The following is an 8,394-nucleotide window of genomic DNA, read 5'->3' on the forward strand; positions in this document are numbered from 1 at the left end:
CGTTTTTTTTACATTAACGCTTTTATTTCACTGAGCTTCTTAATTATTATTCTTGATATGGGATTAAGGTTCTGTGTTTTTAGAGTTCTTTGGTCATATGAGAAAATAAGCACTCGAATATGACATCAATAACTATAAAATCATGACTTACAAAGATAAGAAGTTCAATGTGTTTCCCTATCGTCCAAAATGAAATGCTAAAAAACCGAACAATTTACCTAGGAAAAGTTGAAATCATGGAAGATGATGAACAAAATAGGTATGTTTGGAGAGGCAATTTAAGATAGCAAATTGATTTGGTTGAAGAGAAATCTTTGTATTAAGGAAAATCTGTATTTAAAAAATATATATATATTTTAGTTCATATTATTATTACAATATCAAATCATTATAAAATCATAAATATTATTAATTTATTTAAGTCCTAGATATAAGATTAATTATTAGCATATGTAAAGGTTTTGTTCCCGAGCACAAGTTTTGGCTTTTTCGGGAGTAACCAAGTTATAAATTATATCATTTTAAATTCTGTGTCAAAGTACTCAATAAATACCAATTTTAATTTTATATCTCATTTTTCTCAAAAGCAGTTTTTTTGCGTTAAGGGAATCGGGTAGTGATTAGGGGTCAAAAATTCGATTTTTTTTTATTTTGTGTTTAAAGAAAAGAGTACAAAACTTCCTCTTTAAAGCAATATAAATACGTGGGGGGTATTTCTGCAGATATGCCCTTTAAATGACCTCTTTAAATTTGGCGATGCATCTAATTCATACTTCATTCCTTTTTTAAATGCAGTTTTCCATAAGTTGATATTTTTTAAACAAGTGCATTTTTCTCTGAAACTACTAAATCAATTTACATGAAATGTTTACAGTGTTTTCTGCAGGCTGTGTTGTACACAGTAGACCTGCAGGTTTAGGAGTGTCACACACATAACACGAGAAGAAATATATAGTAGGCATTGAAAAAAAATTGCAAAAATTGTTAAACAAAGTTCAATATTTTTTTCTGTTTCATTAAGGGTGAAGTATTTAACTAAATTTTGCTTTAGAATTTACAATATACATTACTGATAACTTAACAAAATACAAAGAGTGAAGATTGTAGCAAGTAATGTGCACCTGAAGAATGAGGTACACTTAGCAAAGTGGGGAAGCAGATTATCAGTTAGGGCCTTTATTTTGCACTTGGATACGGAACTATTTAGTTGTCTTTTATACCACTGAATTCAGAATGATTGATTGTATAAATATGGAAATTTTTATTCCACTCTGAGCACTAAAAGCCTAGAAGTATTGAACTAAACTTTTGTATCGAAATGTTTCAATCGCATAAGCATCACTACCCAGTTCCCTTAAAGCTTTTAGGGCACTCAGCTCCTCAAGTATTCTAGATATGGAATTCAGTTACTGTGTTTTCAGAACTGTTTGGAGAAAACAAGTACTTGAATATGATACCAGTAGCTATAAAATCAGGAGTTTCGAAGATACGAAACTTATCATGTTTCCCCTATCGTCCAAACTGAAGCGATGGTTATACGATTTCAGCACCGATTGCGACATCCAATAAGAAGAAAACTAATTTCCATAAGCTTCACAGCAAATTATTTACGCGGAGAGGGAAACAAGGCGGACGCTCGGGATCGAAGGAGACAGCAGACTACTGTGATGTGATCTCTGGTGCCGGGGCGACACCCCGGGGGCCGAAAAAGGAAAACTTCAGCCCCAGTCCACTCACGCCGTAATGGGTATGGTCAGACCACGATCAGAAATGGATTATGGCCGCAGAGGGAGCATTTCCCCCACCCCGCAGGAGAGGGTGAGTGGCGGAAGAAGGAGAAAAAACAAAGCTCCCTGCAGCATCTCACTTCCACCCTCCCCGGCGCCCCCGCTGAGGTAGTTTGTTGGAATGGACCTATTAACCTTCTGGCACCACAGCGCAGCTTCCAGAAATTGGCTCCAGACAAGAATTCAGCACCCGTAGTTAGCCCCGGTTCTTCTATATGTTTTGCAGGAGTGATTGCAACGTAAGGCGCATTCTTCCTTTGTGTTGCACACTTTGGATCTGCACTTTAATTAAACTCCCGACTACTTATGCAGCTTCCTATCTTTTATGAGCGACATTCTATGAACTTGCACAAGTCGGATGGGACACTCGTTCCAAGACTTTTATGCTTAGAATTCCTTGCATAATTTCAGATGACATTTTAATTGTTTCACAGTGATTAACTGACTTCAGTGGCAAGAAAATACATATAAATTCCTTAATTTTAAAGAATCTAGTGTAATCAGTAGGGCTAGGATTTTGATGAAATTGCATCTTTTTTATTATTAACTTGCCGTACCCGTGCGCTCCGCTGCACCCATTAGAAATAAATATAAAGTAATTATATAATTAAAATAGGACATTTGATCCAGGGAACATTCGTGTTTGATAGAAGGATAAATCGTTTATTATGTTACTTAATTTAAATTTAATTAAAAAATTAAAATGCGATCATTTTGATCCAGAGACCACTCATTTGGTCATAAAAATTAGTTTAGGAAATACAGGAAACGAATATACAGAATAGCCTATCAAGTTTTCGGTGCATAAGAATCTATTTTAATCTTACCTGTCCTCGATTCACTCAGAAGTTACTGTGATAACATTATAGCATTATGTCCATCTAGAGAAACTACACTTTCCAATGGTGAATTAATAATTAATTATACAAATCGGTTAATTTAGCTTCAGATATTACTTCATAGAAACGCAGAAACGTTATCTGTAGGCTATCTTTCATAGCTTTCGATTATTGCTGTCCAAAGCCCCTTATAGACGAAGTCATTTGTTTTTTAATTCATTATACGGCCATAGATGGCAGTTATTTTAATTTTAAAACTCATTTATCTCATTAAATATCAGTCCTATTAAAATTTTTCAAAGTATAAAACTTATCGAAAATGATTTTTAAAGAAATATTTGTTATGTAATATTTTTCATAAAAATCAATAATAAGCGAGATATTTCGATTTATTTAATTCAGGCCCCCTTATAACCCCCCTTTTAAATAATGTATTTTGAATGCCATATAGCCTATAATCTAAGTTACAACGAACTTAATTTATATTCCAATTTTCATCGAAATCCGTTCAGTCATTATCGCGTGAAAAGGTAACAAACAAACATACAGACAGACAGACATACAAACAAAAATTAAAAAAAAGCGATTTTCGGATTCAGGGTGGTTAATTATATATGTTAGGACCAATTATTTTTGGAAAATCGAAAATTACCAGAAAAATTTCGGCTACAGATTTATTATTAGTATAGATTTAGAAATCTTCTCACTATTCGTGAGCTGCTACAAGGGACAAAGAGTACTTAACCATATAAATGTTTACAAGTTCAGTGAACCATTAATTTTTTTTTTGACAATGAAACTCCTACAAGTACATAGCTGCAAATACATTTTGTGATTGGTGGAAATATACCTAGTTTTAGAGAGGCAAGTGTTACAAAAAAGTAAAGAATGCTAATGAACTTGGTTTCATTTCGAATATAGATGATGCTTCAGGAGAGCAATTGATCCTTTCATTGCAGCTAAAGTTACAATCGGAATAATTGATGTAGGTATTCCAAGCCTCTTAAACACATCTTTCATGAAGAGAGTAGCGGTACCTCTTGCTCCAACCAGAAGTCCGATTACTTCTAGCTCTTCTAGCTGCTTTAGTATTTATAGTTATGCGATAAACTGAGTGTTTTAAGACATATTTGTTAAGGATTTTTTTTGCATTTTTTGCCTGTTTCAACTCATAAGACCATTTTTTTTATTTGTTCGGTCATTTTTGAGGCATTTTCATTTAATTTTGGCCGTAAATCCCCATTATTAATGTAAAGTAATATTTATTTCCTTTGATATTTTCTCTATATATTTTTCCCATTAATACCCATTATTTTGTATAATATTTTAATCATTTTCCTACACAAATACAGTATTGCCATTTTCACGTAGTACACCCCATATAATGGATCAGTCCAACCACCCCTTCAATATAGACTCCTCTATACCTGCTAATTCCGGATAAGAGTGGCCTTGTGATGGACTAGATGGAAACTACATCAGGTAAAATAATTAATTAAAGTGTACTACTTAGAAAAAATTATGAAAAATTAAATAAACTTGAATGTTGGTACTAGAATTTAATTTAATTGCTAGTCTAAATATTTAGTACAAAACCTTTTCCTACTAAGCCAATTATGTAAGATCAATTTTAAGGAATTTTTAAGTGCATTTTTGAAAGATTTTTAGGTCATAAATGTATTGTTTTTAAGACATTTTTTCATGATTTATACGTCATCAAAATCCTAGCCCTAGACAGTAGGGACTGTATTCTGTCCCAGGGAGTACCGAGATAAAGGTAGTATGCATAAAGTTGTAGCATTACTTTTTGCTTCTACTATAGAAGATACTTGAAGTAGAGGTATATACTTCGTTTTGTATGCATAAACCTGATATTACTAGTACGAAGTATATACTACGCGGTGGTAGTATAAACTATCAAGAGTATTCGATTATATCGATTATTATCGACAGTACTTCGGGATTATACGCTAAGATTCGGTAGTTTTCGTTTTCCATGTTTTTATGTCAATTTCTTTGTGGGGAAATTTATTGTTGTCCTCAAAATCTGGTTAATTTAACAAGAAAAGGGACAATTACAACGAAGTGGAAAGATTAGAAGAGACAGCATGAGAAAAACTGCTGTTTGTTAATCTATTATAAAAATATACAAATCTGGCTTTCAGGTAGTAGCTCCCTGTAAAGCAGGTTTGAATAATTTCAAGGAAAAATTGTTCCGGAGCCGGGTATCGATCCCGGGACCCTTCGCTTAGCGCGCGAACGCTCTACCGACTGAGCTACCCCAGGAACCATACACGACACCGTCACAATTTTTCTTTTTATATCACACAACTCAAATGAGCTGACAAGACGCCAGAACTCAACTATGAGTGCACACAATACTGTGTGACTTAATTTGTGGCTTTCTGTTAACGTACCTCCAGTAACGAATGTATTATACAAATCTGGCTATTATAAAAATACCCAGCGTTATTAAGCAAGTCGCAAACTCCTGCCGCAAGAAGTGATGAAGAAAAAGCCATCCAGGCTATGAAAGTTGAGGTGGAAGTTTACAGCAAAAAAAAAAAAAGAATGGACGATAAGCAAATTATGAAGAAAATAAATAACAATTAAAGTAAAAATCAGACATAAATCAGACAGGCCCAAAATATTAGTCATTAAATTTACATGTAATCTAAAATATTGTACGCACACGGAGTTTTTTTCACGTAAATTAAATGTATTATAAATATACATCATAGAATAATTTTGTTAAAAATATATTATTTTACGATGAAAGAGTAATGGAACGGAGAAAAATTCTCTCCGGCGCCGGGATTTGAACCCGGGTTTTCAGCTCTACGTGCTGATGCTTTATCTACTAAGCCACACCGGATACAACTGAAAACCCGGGTTCAAATCCCGGCGCCGGAGAGAATTTTTCTCCGTTCCATTACTCTTTCATCGTATGATGACGCAGAATATCTGCATGGAAATATCATATGTACTTCGGTACATTAAAATAATATATATATATATATATTATTTTAAATAACAATAACAGAAATCATCTGACTGATAGAATTCCAGTTATCTCAAAATCAACATTTGAGTAGTCCATTACAAAAGTTGGTCATATAACATTGTTTTATTTGTAAAACTTATAGGCCTACAACTTCTTATAATCACTTTCTGATGGTTCCCGTCTTTCCTTGTAATATTTTCTAGCGCGAATTTGCATAAGTTCTATCACATTAAACCATACAAATGCTTATGCTGAGCTAACAAAGTCTCAAACAGGGCAAACTACGATTTTTCTCACTTTACATTTAGAAGCACAAGTATATACTTCTTGTTATGCATATAAATACTGGTTTTTATTACGAATTCTAGCATAAACTAAACACGGCCTTCCAGATCAAGATTCTGCTACGCATGAAAGAAATTGATATGGGTTTTTCTACATAAAGATCATAGTATATATTACGAAAACCTTAGCAATAGCATTTACTTCAACTTTATGCATACCAGCCATTGTTAATTGTTCACAGACTATATTTGCGTGACGTCATGTTGACGCGTGAGACATGTACGTTGGGTTGCAAAATAAACGCCGATACGAAATTATATCGTTTTCCGAGGGGATTTTAGCTATTTTCTTTGGATTAGTTTTTTCAAAAACATTTAAGTACGACTTTTTATTACATGTTAACGTTATCATTTTATAAGTTTCTCCAGAACAAAATAATACTCCCAAAACATTTGTGTGAAGACTCCTCAATCAAAATTTCAGGTGTAATTATGTTATTGATTTGATGCAAGTCTTCATTTCGCCGGAGGTTAAGGGTCAGCGATCTCGACGGACAATAAGTTGAATCCCTCATCCAGTATTAGGGATTAATGCAATTAGTTAATGTCACCTGTCAGCCCATGCAAGGGGGACGTCCGTCGCATTATAGATACGCGTGAAGTATCACCATCAAGGGAGCGCCATCCAGATAGGGTGGCAGCCCCTTTTAATAATATTGGCCGTGATTTGACACATAAGGCGAGCTTAAAATAGCGCCATTTCATTCCTGGAGTAAAATCTGTAAAAGCTGTCAGAATATCTGCGGTGTAGTTACACATGTTCATTTGTTTCTCAACTATTAATACAGCTGTGGTGAGACACACGGTTTCTGAACTGAATAGAGACTTCAGGAAATATTCAAATTAATAATAATAATAATAATAATAATAATAATAATAATGATAATAAATTTGTTAAGGGAAGACTCCACTGAAAATCATGAAAATTTTTCCAAATTTTTTTAGCTATTTCACTTATTCAGAATTTATATTTTCATACCCCAAATGGATTCAGCTCAATTCTGATTACAAATACTCGTATGTTTACACTTTTTAAATTAAGGCTGGAAGGGGGTGTGGAATTTAAAGAGCTGTCAAAATTGTTTTTTTTTTTTCGAAGAATTCTTTTTTAAAATTTCTGATTACAAATCTAGTAACTTTTTGTTGGCTCCCTGAAGTTACTAGATGAATGTAGCGGAGGAGAATATTAATTTACATAAATATTCATTTTATTTTCAAATCTATTTTTCTGTGTTCATTTTTGTTGATTCAACACCAACTTTCTTGAGCCAAATATTAATCAATCTGAATGAAATTTTTACTGCAAGTATTTATGAGGTAGCTGCATGTTTCTATGCATTTATTTTGTGAGAAATGCTGCTAGTTTATTTTATTAATATTTTTCTTAATGCTGCTAGTTTTTTCTTAAAAAAATATTTAAAAAATAAACTAGCAGCATTTCTCACAAAATGAATGCACAGAAACATGCAGCTACCTCATAAATACTTGCAGTAAAAATTTCATCCAGATGGATTAATATTTGGCATAAGAAAGTTGGTGTTGAATCAACAAAAATGAACACAGAAGAACAGATTTGAAAATAAAATGAATATTTATGTAAATTAAAATTCTCCTCCGCTACGTTCATCTAGTAACTTCAGGGAGCCAACAAAAAGTTACTAGATTTGTAATCAGAAATTTTAAAAAAGAGTTCTTCGATGAAAAATAATTTTGACAGCTCTTTAAATTCCACGCCCCCTTCCAGCCTTAATTTAAAAAGTGTAAACATACGAGTATGTGTAATCAGAATTGAGCTGAATCCATTTGGGGTATGAACATATAAATTCTGAATAAGTAAAATAGCTAAAAAAATTCGGAAAAATTTTCATGATTTTCAGTGGAGTCTTCCCTTAAGTTCTATTACGCAAAATTAAAATTACATAATTGATAGATGATTGAGAAGCTTGGTGGAAAATTGTGATTCAGGCCTAAAACTTTCGGTTGATGCACCACAATGTTTGATTGATTGATTGGTTGATAATTTATAATTGCTCACTCCCGATAAAGCCAAAGGTCTGTGCTCAGGAGTGTTCTTGGAAACGTAAAAATAAAATTATATACATTAAAATAATACAGAAATATAAAACAACGTTTAAATGCGAAGGCTCATGTCAGTTGATTTAGTGACATGTAAAAGAACTTCTACGGGACAAAATTCTGGCACACCGGCGACGCTGATATAACCTCGGCAGCTGCGAGCGTCATTAAATAAACAATAATTAATAATAATAATAATAATAGCACAAAATTTCAATATGAAAATTTCCCCAAACAAAACAAAAATTATGGCGTTCCAAGGTAAACAGCCAGTTAGGAGTAAAATTTGCATTGGAACCCATACGTTAGAACAGGTAAACTCATTTAAATATTTAGGTTATAAT

The 8,394-nt window shown here is 33.1% G+C and overlaps 1 non-coding gene across 1 annotated transcript; it reads right to left on the reverse strand.

Annotated features, from left to right (window-relative positions):
* Nucleotides 1-4,839: 4,839 nt before the first annotated feature.
* On the reverse strand, nt 4,840-4,913 carry TRNAS-GCU (transfer RNA serine (anticodon GCU)). Its single transcript has one exon. It is a non-coding gene; the product is annotated as a tRNA-Ser (tRNA).
* Nucleotides 4,914-8,394: the final 3,481 nt, after the last annotated feature.

Source organism: Periplaneta americana, chromosome 16 (genome assembly GCF_040183065.1).
Source record: "Periplaneta americana isolate PAMFEO1 chromosome 16, P.americana_PAMFEO1_priV1, whole genome shotgun sequence".
Classification (NCBI taxonomy): Eukaryota; Metazoa; Arthropoda; class Insecta; order Blattodea; family Blattidae; genus Periplaneta; species Periplaneta americana.